The sequence below is a fragment of the Micromesistius poutassou genome (genome assembly GCF_964030765.1).
Source record: "Micromesistius poutassou genome assembly, chromosome: 18".
NCBI classification, from domain to species: Eukaryota; Metazoa; Chordata; class Actinopteri; order Gadiformes; family Gadidae; genus Micromesistius; species Micromesistius poutassou.
Window position 1 is genome coordinate 9,150,345 of NC_140288.1, and position 14,614 is coordinate 9,164,958.

Consider the following 14,614-nt stretch of genomic DNA (forward strand, 5'->3'; position numbering starts at 1 on the left):
TTTGCTACCTGTAGGGTCTGTGTGCGGGCTTTGCGCGCAGGTATCTGGTGTGTGTTTGTCATGAAAACTAAACGTCAAGGGAAAGAGGCGGTAGTTGAAAAAAGTATTTACACTGCTTATTAAGTTCACTCGTTGCTTATAATGGTTTATTCGTTTCCCAGTATTATTTCCTTAATTTAGAAGAGAGTTTTGTTCATTCAGCTGACCTCGCCTGCTGTACCCACAGTCAAAATAGCCGAGAAAATATCTATATAATCATTTTGATATAGGCCTAATAACCAGGAACTGAATTGTGATTAATTGTGATTGAAGCTTTGGGAGTTACACACGCCTCTGCTCTGTAGAGTCGCTCAGGACTGAAGATGCTCTGAAGCTGGCCTTTTATATGTCCACCTTACCATGACACATCGAAAATGCTTGAGCTACTCAAATTCGGCTGTCTTCGCCGACACCGTGGTCCTATCTCGATGTCATTGAACTCTAATACGACGGCTACACAATGGCATTGCGAGGGCTTCACGTAGTCGTAGTCCTAAGACAATCGGGCAGCTTCTTGTTTCCTTCACATTGTCTTCGTGAGGCGATGGCACCGATGATCACACAAACATGACATGACTTGACAAGATGCCATCACAATGGCCTTACGAAGGGCAAAATGGACACACAAATTCAACACGAAAATTAACCTTCGCAAGGTCCTTCGGCAAATCTTTGGCATGCCAAAGATTTTGCCACTGCTCACAAAGTTGCTGCCGGAGCCTGAGAAACTCATCATACGATGCGGTCGCGGTCATACGATGGCTTCAGATGCCTTCACGAATGGTCCGATGTTTTTACGATCAGAGCCAAATTTGAACATTTCCTTTATCGTGTGTTTATCTGGTGTCAATTTCGGGACAGTCTGACACGGGCATTACAGCCCCCTCCAAGCTGCTCCATCAAGCTGTGAAGTTCATGTAATCTGTAACGACCCCTCGAGCCCAACGCATGATACACATTGGTTTAAGAAATAGTGTAAATGGTTTGTACCGCTACTCAGCTACTCAGTTTTATGTGGCAGTGAGGTTTCCAACTGAAAACTGACTAAAAGGTTGTGTGCGCCATCTCGATGCATGTGTAAAAATGTGGATATTCACAAGAAAAAACATTCAGAGGAAATCTTTACCAAAGCTGGCTTGCGACACTGGTAACATGGAGCAATAACTGACACACATAATGAGAATAATTATTTACATTGACCGTAAGAACCGTGATCCTGAACCACTATGTGAGAGGGAAAATGACACCACAGTGGCATGTCATGGTGCTATCAAAATAAAAGTATACACACGCTTTTATCTCAAATCTCTTTAAAGGCCCCTCTCCATTTAGGCTAATGTGTGACGCAAATCCAGTTGGCAGAGACCCTCCCCCCCACCCAAACACACACACACACACACACACGTCCCCCTACCCCTCCCGTCTTCCCCCCTGGGTGTATGTGTCGACGTTTCGTTTGTTTGAGTTAGAAAGATGACAGAAGTCAGATTTAATTACAGGGTCCTCCCGTCAGGGAGAGATAAGGGGATAGGGGGGGATGCAGAAAGCATACCAAATGAGCACATCCTCAACCCAAGTCCCCAACACCGGCCAAGGCTGAAGCTAAGTGTGTCTGTGTGCACATGTGTGTGTGTGTGTCTGTGTCTGCATGTAGGTGTGTGTGTGTGTGTCTGCATGTATGTGTGTGTGTGTGTGTCTGCATGTAGGTGTGTGTGTGTGTGTGTGTCTGCATGTAGGTGGGTGTGTGTGTGTGTGTGTCTGCATGTAGGTGTGTGTGTGTGTGTGTTCGGTGTGTGTGTGTGTGTGTGTGTGTGGGTGTAGGTGTGTGTCTGCCAGAGGTGTGTGTGTGTGTTTGTGGGTGTGGGAATCTGCCATCGTGTGTTGATATTCTTATGTTTAAACACCTTGTTACCATGTTACGAATGTGTGTGTGTGTGTGTGTGTCCACAGACTCTATGTCAGTATCTGTGTGTGTGCATGTGTGTGTGCATATATGCATGTGTACGCATGTGTGTGTGTGTGTTCTAGTGTGTGTGTGTGTGTGTGTGTGTGTTCTAGTGTGTGTATATGCCCGTGGGGGTCTGTGTGTGTGTAACACACTACGCTTTCATTAGCGGGGAATCAAATAGGGGCAATTCCATTTCCTTGGATTTGCATGACATCCAATCAGCAGCACGGGGAGAGGCTCTGAAACTGTGTGTGTGTGTGTGTGTGTGTGTGTGTGTGTGTGTGTGTGTGTGTGTACATATGTGCATGTGCATGCATGCGTGCATGCATGCGTGTGTGTGCACGTGTGTATGTGTACGTGTATATGTGTGTGTGTGTGTGTGCTCGTGTATGTGTGTGTGTGTGGCACTAGCCGGGAGCTATCTGCCCTTTGATTAGTGGTTACACATGCAGACTGTGCGCTCACTGCAGGCGACTACTCCTCTCCATTAAGGAGCCAAATGAGACAAGAGCCCACGTCTCCCTCAGACAGTTGTTAAGGTCTCCTGTTGGGATCAGCCTCACCCAAAAGAAAAAAATAATTTGCGTGAGGAAGACTTCAAACCGGTCTCTTCTGATTATTCACAATGGGCTGGAAGAAAATTGGAAGGGTCACAATTGTCGAATGTGTGACAGGCAGTTTTTACATCCACCAACCATTGTTGGATATCCCCAGAGAGACAGCTGTTAGGGAACACAGCCTCATGAGACCATCTTGATATCCAAGTCTGCTTTTTGCAATGAATCTCAGTCCAGTCTTAGCTGGTCCGCAATTGATTTCCAAATATGGCCGCCCTTACGTTGTTCAAAAAAACTCATAAATCATGGTGAGCCTTGTTGTCTGGCTGAATCCAGTTTAACTGAAGCAAAAACTGTCTAATCTGTGAAAAGCCTTCCGTGCAGATTTCTGTTCTTCTTTGAACATCGTTATTCAGTCTATTTTGGATAAAAATCTGTTTAGATTGCTCTGTAGATTGCTCCACTTTCCTTTTTTTCGCAGGAAACATTAGGACACAACCCCATTGATGAAAACTGAAAGCCAATACCAAAAATAAAAATTAAATAGCGGCAACAAAATAGCAGAGACAGAAGAGATGCTGCCTTTGGTTTCACCGTCGCAACCTGGGCCCGCTGACGTCAGTCTTCCAGGAGGCGGTGGGGGTTGGGGGACAGAGGAGAGAAGAGAACTGAGTGTTGAACACTCGCCACTCTTCATTTGCCTTTAGCCCATTCAATCATAACCAACCACCACCCACCGCAAACAACACCACTACCTCAACGATCATATTAACTGACATCTGTTATCATTGGATCACCTGTGGCAGCCGAGGGACACGACTGAAGATAGCCACAAGAGCAGCCAATATGATGTATGTATGGAGATATATATATATATATATATATATATATATATATATATATATATATATCTCACATGGATCAACTCAGGGACATAATTACCATATAGATTGATGCCGGTGTTTTAAATAAAGGGTAAAGGTGAGGGCATAGGTAAGGAGAGAGACACGTAATGCAGGGTGAGGTGCAGAGCTTTGCATTGGAACCCTCTGCGTCACCTCCACCTTAATGCAGTTTACCACTCAGCCCCAAAGAGGATGAGCGTGTTCCACCATGATCACCTGGGAAGGGACGCTCAGGATGGGATGTGGGTACTCCTGAGTTCGCTCGAAGCCAAGCGCTTTGCCAAGCGTCTGACGTTGATCAAAATAACACTGAGTACCTCCGATGGCAACAGCCTCGAATCAAGAGTCTCAGTGCCAAATACTTTGTCTCATCTTCCAGACAGTATAGTCTTGGTCTTGGTTCTCTCTCTCTCTGTCTCTCACTCTCTCTCTCTACCCAATGGTACTGCCTCACAACCCACCATCCTATCTCTCCCCTCTTGGGAACCTTTTTTTTTTTTTTTTTGAATTGCAGCATGCAGCATGTGTTGACTTCACAGTGTCTCGAGACAGGACAGTCTCTTTATATAGGTTCTCTATTCAGGCTTGTGTTTTTGTCTGCGTCTTGGAAACATCTGTGGCTATTCCTGTCCTCCCCTTCACAGATAGAGCTGCTCGTTATCTCCTGTCCACTATTTAACATCGGGAGCTATTTCCAGCCCAACTGGTTCAGGCCCCTCCAAATTCCTGAAAAAGCGGACCCGCCTGCCCACATTCCCCGCCCCCCTGAGGACAATATCCTCAACTGCATCCTCCCACAAAATGGCCGCGGTCCTGGACGGCCCCTCTCTGTGGAGTCCCACTCTTGCCTCGCCCCTAATTACTCTGCTTATTTGGGCTCTGTGGTGCCTGGCACTGGACACACATAACTACCTTCAGGCTGGTGTCCAAGACGCCTCCACCAAGCAGTTATCATCTGGCAAGTAGTGAGACTCCTCTTTTACCGGAGGAAATCGTTGAAAGATGCGTCACACAAAATGAAACGAAAACGGTGAAATAAATAAAGAAGGGAATCAAAAGAGAGAGGGGGCGCGCCAGTGCCCGGACATTGTTGGACTGAGGCGTCTGCAGACGCGCCTGATTAAAAGAGGCAGCATGGGGATTAATTGGCCAGCTGATGTTAGGCTGTCAGCTGTAGCTGATGGCTCGTTATGCAGCTGGAGCAAAATGGAGAGGCGGAGAAAAGACGCTTTGAGTGTCTCTCCATTTTGTCCATTTACACCGAATGCACACTGTAATCTAAGCATCAGCTGTCACAAAATGAGGCATGTGTTCTTCTTTGGTTTAAGTAAAAAAAAACACTCTTTCCACGGGTATGAGCTGAGTGTGAATGGAGACGGAGACGTGTGGATGTTTGCGAATGCAGGACATTTGGGATAGCAAGGACCGTGTGTCCGGCAAATGGGGCTGGCGAGCAGCACCTCGGTCTCCCAATCAAGCCAGCTCATTAGCAGCAGCAGACACAAACAATGTATGTACACAGTATACACAGTGTGTCCAGAATCTAAGACCTCGTCGTTCAGCCAACCAGATCGAAAGATACCCTCCCCCCTGCCTTTACAGCGTCCGGCTTTCAGGATCCATTTGGGCCAATCGCTAACCATCTTAACCTTTAAACTGAACCGCCAGCCTCCTATAGCCTCGTCTGGTTGAAGCTGCCATTTACCATGGCAACAGCATGTGTCAAATAGGCTTCTTGGCCCTGAGGGAACCTTGCAAAAAACTAGTATCCATCAGCTCCCTGGTAATTTACTGTTCGCTTTTCCAATTGTCCACCGTTGCTGCACATGTAGAATTGGACTGTGAGGGGGATTTGTCCTTGGAAGAGAACATAGCTTTTCAAGCATTCACAGTCTATTGGAATCCATTGAGAGAAGGTGTGAGGCACATTATTCTCATATTTGACAAAATATTGATTCTCTTTTCTTTACTTTTCAACCTCCAGTTAACTGAAAACTTGAAAAAGTACCCTCAAAGGCTGAAACAGTCGAAAATAAGAAAAATGAACCTAGCAGGGTAATGTTCTTATCCATTCACAGTGCCGGAGATTGACATTTCTTCTAAATTTGAAGATTCAATGGGAGAAAACCTGGTGTTAAAACCCCACTTACACAAGTAAAGGAATCTTTAGCAGGGTGGTGAGAAAGAGGTTCAAGGTCAAAGATTCAATGTGTAATTATAAAGCCACAGTAGCCCAGACATGGAGTCCACTTTCGACGTGGCCTTCACAGAGACAGGACCTTTTATTCTAAAGGAGACAACAACGATTTGAACTCTGCTTATACCTTTTCCTTCCCTATATTACATTTAGACATAAACACACAAACCAAAACAAATGGTTGCTGGGGCAGCATCCCCTCTGAACATTTTCTACTATCTCAATCAATAGAATACATCTCAGGTCAGAAGACTGACTACTGTACTTTGGAAGGCCAGACTGGAGGTCCTGTGTTTATCAAACAGAACCCTACAGATCTGTTAGCGCTAATGTGAAGGAAAATAAATTAAACGGTTTGAAAGAGCTTCACATTTCAATAAGAGTTAAATCAATCAGTTTCATATGAAAGAGTGCCCTGATCTCACCTTGATGGAGAGCAACCGACCGGAAGCTTCCTGTTTTTCTAAGTCTGATAAACACATGAAAGAGCTGCACTGACATTGACCAATGAGTCCCGATGACACTGATGAAAAGCTCTGGGTAAGATTTAAGAGATTTAATATTTAAGAGTAACTTAAATTTAAGTGCAATTTGTGAGAAATGGCTTAGCTATTCGTCAACTATTAGTGATTGAAATGCTTTGCAAGAATATCTGCTCCTAGTTGACTTTGCCTGCATATGTGTGAGTCTACCTCTCCCGGCTCAGTCTGACCAATCAGGGCATCTTGTCCCTGATTGGTCCAGGAAACCCATCATGCCTTCTCAATGGGTGTTTTAGTGGTTTGGTCTTTTCTCCTCACTCCCTTTACGACTCTAAAATCTAACCTTCAGCAGCTCTAAACAAAACAAACGTGGACAAACAACAAACCAACACACACACACCAACACACACACTGTGGCAACCCGGCCCGTGACAATCAACGTGATGCAGAGCACCTGAGGCCCAAAGGAGAGCAGACCTTAAAAAGCCTGCTCGAAGCATTCAGGGCTCTCTTGGCTGGGGTGCGAGGAGAGTCCAGCCGCTGTGCCACCCGATTATCTTTTTGTTCTTTTAAGAAAGATCCTTTATGTTTGATTAAAAGTGCCCTTGTGGCTCAACAACCAAGCGAATCGTGTGCTGATTGAACACGATCGAACCCCTGAGCCGGGTTGCCACAACACACACACACACACACACATACCAACACACACACACCAACACATACACCAAACACACACCAACACACACTCCAACACACATGCCAACACATACGCCAACACACACACACACACACACACACACACACCAGGCGTTTCCCTTCATGTGGTCAGAAAGCACCACTGTACTACTATATCTATATTTAACGGGCGGCCTTTCGGATTCATATCTCTGTGTGAGCGTTCCTTGGCGATAGCTCCCGCTGCACAGCGGTCAATGCTGTGTGACCACGTTTCTCCCAGCATGCTCGGCGATCAAGGAGCAATCATTTTTTTGCAATCATCACAAAGATCTGGGCTTCCTTGGCAAAGAGAGAAGGAGAGGGAGGGGAGAATTAAAAAAAGACGACCAGAGCTCCCACTGAGATACACTATCTATTAAAACACTCACACCAGGCCTCGACAACGAACCCGATGAAGCAAAATTGGGCGAACATTTCTTTTTCTTTTCTCTTTCACCCAGTCACGGATGGAGACCAATTACTAGCGACGGGAAGTCTCTCCTCTTAAATACACTTCTTTCCCGGAGCACTGAATTTGTACATACTGTACCAAGAGTCCTCGGCTCTGCTCTGCACACGGTGACCCCGTAGAATCACCCAACCCCTCGCATCCATCCACTCTAAAGGGCTGATTATGGTCCCACGTCGACGCAACACAAGGCGGTTACGGACCCCTTACGTCCTTGCGGACCCTCCTTGCGTCCACCGCAAGGGCCTGACGTGCGGCTCCCAAAAATTGTAACCTTGCGAGACGACGCATGCCACAAGGGCTGTGATTGGTCCGCTCACTAAAACCCGACGCAGAAACAAAACGGGTTCACGACTGCGTCGAAGCGTATGTGTGGCGTCTGCGTATTGCGTTACGTGAACGTTGGGACCATAACCAGCCCTTAATGACTCTCCATCCCTCGGAGGGACCCTGTCTGAACGGGGGTGGGAGGATCTAGAGAGTGAGGAGGTACATGATGCAGGATGGAAGACGGGGGGAACCAGCCCTTCTGGAAGGGGAAGATGCTGACGTCTCCCCGGAGAAGGAGACTTCCAGACCGGAACATTGGACATTCCGAACATGGGCCCACACCTGACACGGCTCATCGGCCCAGGTACAGAGAGGGCCTTCCTCGTGGGGCAACCGTCAACCTCCTTCTCCCTCTCCTCTCCCCCTGGATACAAGACATACAGACAGGAACTTCACCGCAAGAGCAGGAAGGGAGGAAACATGGGAGCGGGGGGGGGGGGGGGGGAAGGAGAAAGGAGGCAAGGAATGAAATGAATTCGCCAGGAGGGGTGGAGAAGGTGAAGGAGAAGTGGGAGGAGATAGGAAGGGAGGAGGAAGAATAGGGGCCGAGGGGGGAGGGAAGGGAAAAGGAAAAGAGGGAGTAAGACGTAAAGCGGTAAGGAAGGAGGTTGCGTGAAAAATATAAAGGAAGAAAGGGAAAAAAGAAGCAAAGGATATATGGGAAGATGAAGGAAGAAAGAGAGCAAAGTTACAGGTATTTAACGGATGTACGGACATCCTGTTCGACCTTCTGTTCCTGTGGTGTACATCACAGGAGCAGGCCAAACAGGAAATGATGTCGGCTTAGTCACTCAAGGTTTGTCCATTGAGGAAACTGCATTCCAATTCACTTTTTATACGACTCACAATGAAGTCCAACTTACGGCAACAGCTATTGAGGTGCCTACATTGTAAAGTGAAGGATTGCTTTATACCCTTTTAGTGCACACTGAGCTAGTTTTGACACAGTCAATTGTCACTTTGTCAAGTAGGGGGGCTGAGCTTCTATCTGTTTTTCCAGGGACACATTTTTGACAGCGCAGCGATAATCAACACCATAATTATGTATTTATTTGGCCAAAATCTGAAACATGCCAATTTATGTCCTTAACGATCCAACAAAAATGACATGCATGCCAATTCTGGCCCCAACCAGCTGTGCTCTTCAGGAGAGATCAAAAGGGGGGGGGGGGGGGGGTGGCTGCATTCCAATTACTTATCACTCCAACAACAGCGGTGCGCCACTTGCTCCCGATCAGTTGTTGAAGTGGGACTCCCACACACTGCTAAACCGTTTCTATGGATTCTCCGCGACGTCAACATAAGTGCGTTCATGGAGCAAAAAAAATGGCCTCTGCCGTCCGAGAGCCACGGCGGGAGAAACGATACGGTGGATGTTCTCGCGCCGGCATGATGAAATGATCGTAGCTCCTCTGTAAGAGGAGCGGGGGGGAGGAGTCAGTGGCTCAGAAATACACACTACACACACACACACACACACCACACACACACATCTTCCTCCGCTTTGCTGTACAAGCTTTCTTCGTCTGTCCATCTGTGAGAGTGTGTGTCCGTGTGTGTCTGCGTGCGTGTGAGAGTGTGTGTCTGTCTCTATCTGTGTGTGTGTGTGTACTAAGAGTGAAATAGTGAAAAAAGTCCCTCCCCAACCCTTTCCAGTAAAGGACAGTGTGCGTGTGCTGATGTAACACTCACGCACACACACACACACACACACACACACACACACACACACACACACACACGGGTCAGCGCACACTGTGGCTGTTGATGTAATCGTCCCCTGAACGTGTCCCTATCCACAAGCGTCTGTGCTTCCTCTCTTCATTCCTCTGACGTTTACCCTGAAATCACGTTGCATGTTAAACAGCGCTGTGTCACTGCGACGGGTCCTGTTGTGTCATAGGAAATAAAACCAAGGCCTGCGCCCGCGTCACGGCGAGTCACGGACCGCTGTACAAACACTGAAGGCTGCTTCATCCGGTACACTGTGTTTTCATAACAACTCGCAGAGGTGAAGCGGAGGTGCATCCTCTGCTCAATGGACCCGGCGTTCTGACGGCCGGTCGTGACGCATTCTTCACGGGGGGACGAGCCTTTCCACCACGGGCTCGCTGCGGACGCCAGTCAAGGCAAACGTCAAACGCAACTTCAACTTGAGCCGCACCACCTACCGCTGACTCAGTGGACAAAAGACAGGAAGTCAGGCGCATCGTCTGGGTGATTTGTTGTTCTTCCTTTTCAAAAGGAGCCACTTAGTCCAGGAGAACGAGCGAGGAGATGAGGAGGAGGAGGAGGAGGAGGAGGAGGAGGAACGGAGGATGACACGGACCTCTCACTCCTACACAATCCCTGCTTTTTATTCCTTTCAATCAGAATCCGTCTGTTTAAACAATATGCCGTTACCAGTATTTTAACAGCTAAAGTCATTAGAGTCATTAGCCGATGTTTACCATAAGCAACGTTCTGTACACAAGATAACAGCCCTGCATTTGCATATGCTAATGCCCGCTAATTAGCCATGCTCCGTAGGGTAATTCTCATTCAACCTCAAAACTACAGGCAGCTCTATTTTCTTTCTGTAACAGATTAGGAGACAACAAAATGATGAATGAATTCAATCAATCATGTAAAGGCTAATATATGCACAGCAAATGGCAGGAGGACGGTTTTAATGTCAGGAACAGAGGAAGGCGAGGTGGAGACGGCTGGCGGCGGTTTATCTTTAACGGAGACATGTGGCTGTATACCGTCCCAGAGCCAAGGCCGTTGCAATAGCGCTTCCTTTGTTCATCGCAAAAAAGGACGATACAACAAACGCTCCATTTTATAAATTGTGTTTGGGCGGTTGTCGCGGTTTTGGAGGGGGGGGGGGGGGCCTTCAGCTGGGAACACTGTCTGCTGTAATTGCCCGTCCTCATAACTGTATTCTGGGGCGGTGTAAGTGGTAAACGAACTGACTTGTTTTGTGCTCACGCCTTGAGCACACAACACGACAAAAAAAAACGACATAAAAAAGGTCGGCGAGCGGGAACGGCAGAGGCGCCTAGCTAATTTAAACTTGTCGAGCAAGTGTTTGGTGCCCGTGATGCTGTCTTTGTCCGCGTTGCTACAATAATAAAAGACACGATACGTGCTAAGGCTATTAGCCGTGGTGTGAACAGACAGAACCGCTGTTATCCTATTTGTTAGCGCTGAGAATTGGATTGCTGTTGCTACGCCGCCGGAGCTATAGGACCCGAGCAGGAAGCTAGGCAGCAACTAAGCTTCTCGGGCGCCACGCGCTCTGATATCATTTAAACACACTTCTCTTAGCGAGCCAGGTGATTGGTTATGCCTTTTCCTACAGTGCTAGGGTTTAATAAAAGCCATTACCCATGGTATTAAGATATATATATAGAGGCAACCTATATATATACATATATAATATGAAGCCCCATTCTTTATGACTCTTTGAATGTCCTGTGTGTGTGTGTGTGTGTGTGTGTGTGTGTGTGTGTGTGTGTGTGTGTGTGTGTGTGTGTGTGTGTGTGTGTGTGTGTGTGTGTGTGTGTGTGTGTGCGTGCGTGCGTGCGTGCGTGCGTGCGTGCGTGCGTGCGAGGAATGAAAGAGTTAAGAGAATCAGCCTCTCCTCGGCAGAAGGTTGCCTTGGAGAATCACCTGGCGTTACCGTAGCAACAGACAGGATGGCTATTTATGTAAATTTGAGATGAACCATGGGTAGGTGGTGTTCATCAGACAGCAGTGCTGTATGGAAGCGCTATGGAGAGTGCTGATAAATCCACATTCCAATTAGATTTATTTAGAAGTGGAGCGAGGCGAGGTAATTCCGATTTTCAAAGAGATTGCGCAGTTAAAAGTAAATCAGTAGAGAAATCATACTTTTCTCAAATATATTAAACCCAGACTGCAAGTGGGAGGCGAGTTACCACACGGCCGTGGGTTCATAAACAAACTATCCAATATCCTCTTGGCTAGCGGCTACTCGCTAGCAGTGTAGGTTTATAGCCTCATGGCTTTAAGCATGGTGGAGCAGCATGTAGCATGAGGCTAGCCCCATTAGCACCCGGTAAGTGAGCCGGCAGCGGGCCGGACCTCTGCATGAACACATAACAAGCTAGATAAATAAAGGAGATGGATTCTCTGTCAGCCGCACTGTCCTTTAATGGGAAGCAGAAGTTTGAGCGATAAACAACAACTTCCTATATCAAACCAACGAGGCCCTTGTCCTCACGCTAACGCCCCGACAGTGTGAGTGATGATGAGTGGCCCGGGCGGGGGTGAGTCTGCCGGGTCAGAGCTGTCTGGCTGACTGACACACCGGGGCTGGTGAGTTAGTGCCACAGCCAGTCAGACGCCGTGTAGTTTGCAGTCTGTCACGGGTGTTTTTTATACGAGTCAATCAAAAACATGGACTTGCCTGTGATGCTACGACCACGCAAAATAAAATATGTCATTAGGACAAACAGACCTGCAAACCCTGCAGCGTTGAGGGGGGGGGGGGGGGGGGGGGGGGGGCAGGAGTGGGGGCGAAGGGGGGGCGTTGGCATGGAAATGTGACTCACCATCTTCAAGGATGACATGCCAAGGTGTGTGTTGGCTCTGGCAGAGACAAGAGGCTGGGCGGGGTTTAGAGCTGGGTTGCGGAAGGAGTGGGAGGTGTGTGCGTGTGTGTGTGTGTGTGTGTGAGAGACTCCCCAGGGCTTTCACGGGTGACCCCCCCCCCCCCCTACCAGGGGGGGTACAGCAGAGGACATGTAATCCACAGGGAGCGGAGTGTGTGTGTTGCGTGGCGGGGGGAGCACGCCTCAGGGCCTCTGCAGACACACTGCTGGGACCGAGGAGTATGTGAGGCCTTGGGGTGTGGGGGGGGCTACCTGGGGGGTCGGTGTGGACATGGTGACCGGGAACAACAGCACTGGGGAAGGAGACAGGAGGAGCAAAAGGAGAGGGAAGGAGGGAGGAGGAGGAGGGAGGGAAGAGGGAGGAGGAGGAGGAGAGGAGTGGGAGGGAGGGAAGGAGGGAGGAGGAGGAGGAGAAGTGGGGACTCATTACAACATTAGAAGACTTATATATATATAGAGTTATATATATTATAGTGTTTGCGCACGTATGTGTGCGCATGCGTTCGCGTACCGACACACACACTCCGGTAGCGTACGTACCTAGCTTTATGCGCACTGGCAGGAATTCACAATAAGAGATGAGGGTGAAGGTCAAGGTGGGGATAAGGGGGGCATGTGCATGTTCATCGGCCGTGCGCTTCTCCTGCATGCCCCCTCCCCCCCCACCCCCCGCGTGTTCCTTCATGTGGCTACATGTGTGCCTGGCTCTCTGCTCGGCCCGGCGGCATTTGCGGAAGTCTCCCGCTGGGCCTCCGGGTGGTGGCGGCGGTGGAGGGGGGGCGGGAGGAGGGGAGGCCGGCGCGCCTCGGTGACGAAGGTTACCAGCCTCTGGTGTGTGCGCTGTCACTTCGATGGAGGGGCCTCCGTGCGCCTGACGCAAGAGGACAGGACAGGAGCATGAAAGCGCCACTGTTTTTTTTTTTTTCTCTCTCTTTCCCTCTCGCTCCAATGTGTGTTTGTGTGTTTTCATCCCCTCAAGAATCAACCTTGTGCCGCCCGCCCCCCTCCCCCGTCCCGTCCCCCCCTCACCCACTATGTATTTTCCTGTGCTGTGGTCGTGGTGTGGGAGTTTGTGCGTTTGTGTTGCTGTTAAACGGCACAGTGCTCTCTGTCCTCACCCACCGGTTCATTTGCACTTTGTGTACCTGCGGTGCAAAGTGCTGACAGGGTGTGACGTATTTAGGACAGCCTTGCGATTCGACCTGCCTAAAATGTGCCACGCTGCACTGCTTTTACTTTGGGCGGTAGTGTGGGTTTGATGTCGTTGTTTTTGGGGGGTATACAGTAACGGCTCCGATGGGACAGCATCGGTGTGTATCCCGTCTTCTGAGGCTCAGAGGAAAACAAGAGTTCTCAGTTTTTTGCTGAATTTCTCAGAATGTACCGAGCAAAAATACAGGGCTATTTTTACCGTTGCCAAGTTACCCTTTAGCAAGTTATAGCTAAATCTGTGGTTTATTGCATTTTTTTTTTTCATGACACATAAAAATCACAAGTGGTGCCGCCTCAACACTCAACACAAATCCTCCCTCGCTAAAAGTTCAGTTTTTCCTTTAAAGCTCTCACGTCAACACCGAGTTGTGTCACATTTTCAGTTTTTAAGTGACACTCAAATAGAGTGATTTCTCGCCGTCAATAAAAAAACAACAACTACAGTCCATGACTCATTAAAGAGACAACAACAAGGTCAGCCAATAAATCTCTGGTTCTCAGCGGAGTGCGGTGAAGGTCAGATCTAACCTGCCCAGCGACCACCGACCATACAGTATATTTACCGTCAGACCCTCTACCTGGGGGCATCAGGTGGACATATGGGTGGATGAACATGCTAGTGCACCAACCATTCTCGTGACACATGTTGAGCTGGTCACCTGGCATCCGGGAGGTTGCTGATTCGATCCCCGGCTCCTTCTAGCTAAGGGGTGAGACGTCCCTGTCCCTCAACAGCCCTTGCTGCTCCCAACAGCCTAGCTGTATGCGGACACAACTGTCTGTGTGAGCATGTGTGTATGAGTATGATGAGGATGATAATTGTAAAGCACTTTGAATGGCCACTTGTCTGAAATGTTCAAAATAAAAGCAGTCCATTTACCATTTGATAGTGATTGGGTTTGTTTCAGACCTGTAATCTCAGTGCTACACGTCATTCCCAACAGACAAACAACAAAACACGCTCCATTGGTGCGAAATGAATTGCTCAAATCATCATTAGGAAGATGTTTGTAAGCAGCTTTGCTCATCGCTATTCTGTGCTATGGGAAAACGTGACCGTGTTTGTACATTTAGTGTTCTACTCATATAGGTGGGGGTCTGATCAGAGTGGACAAACACAATAAGGTACATCAATG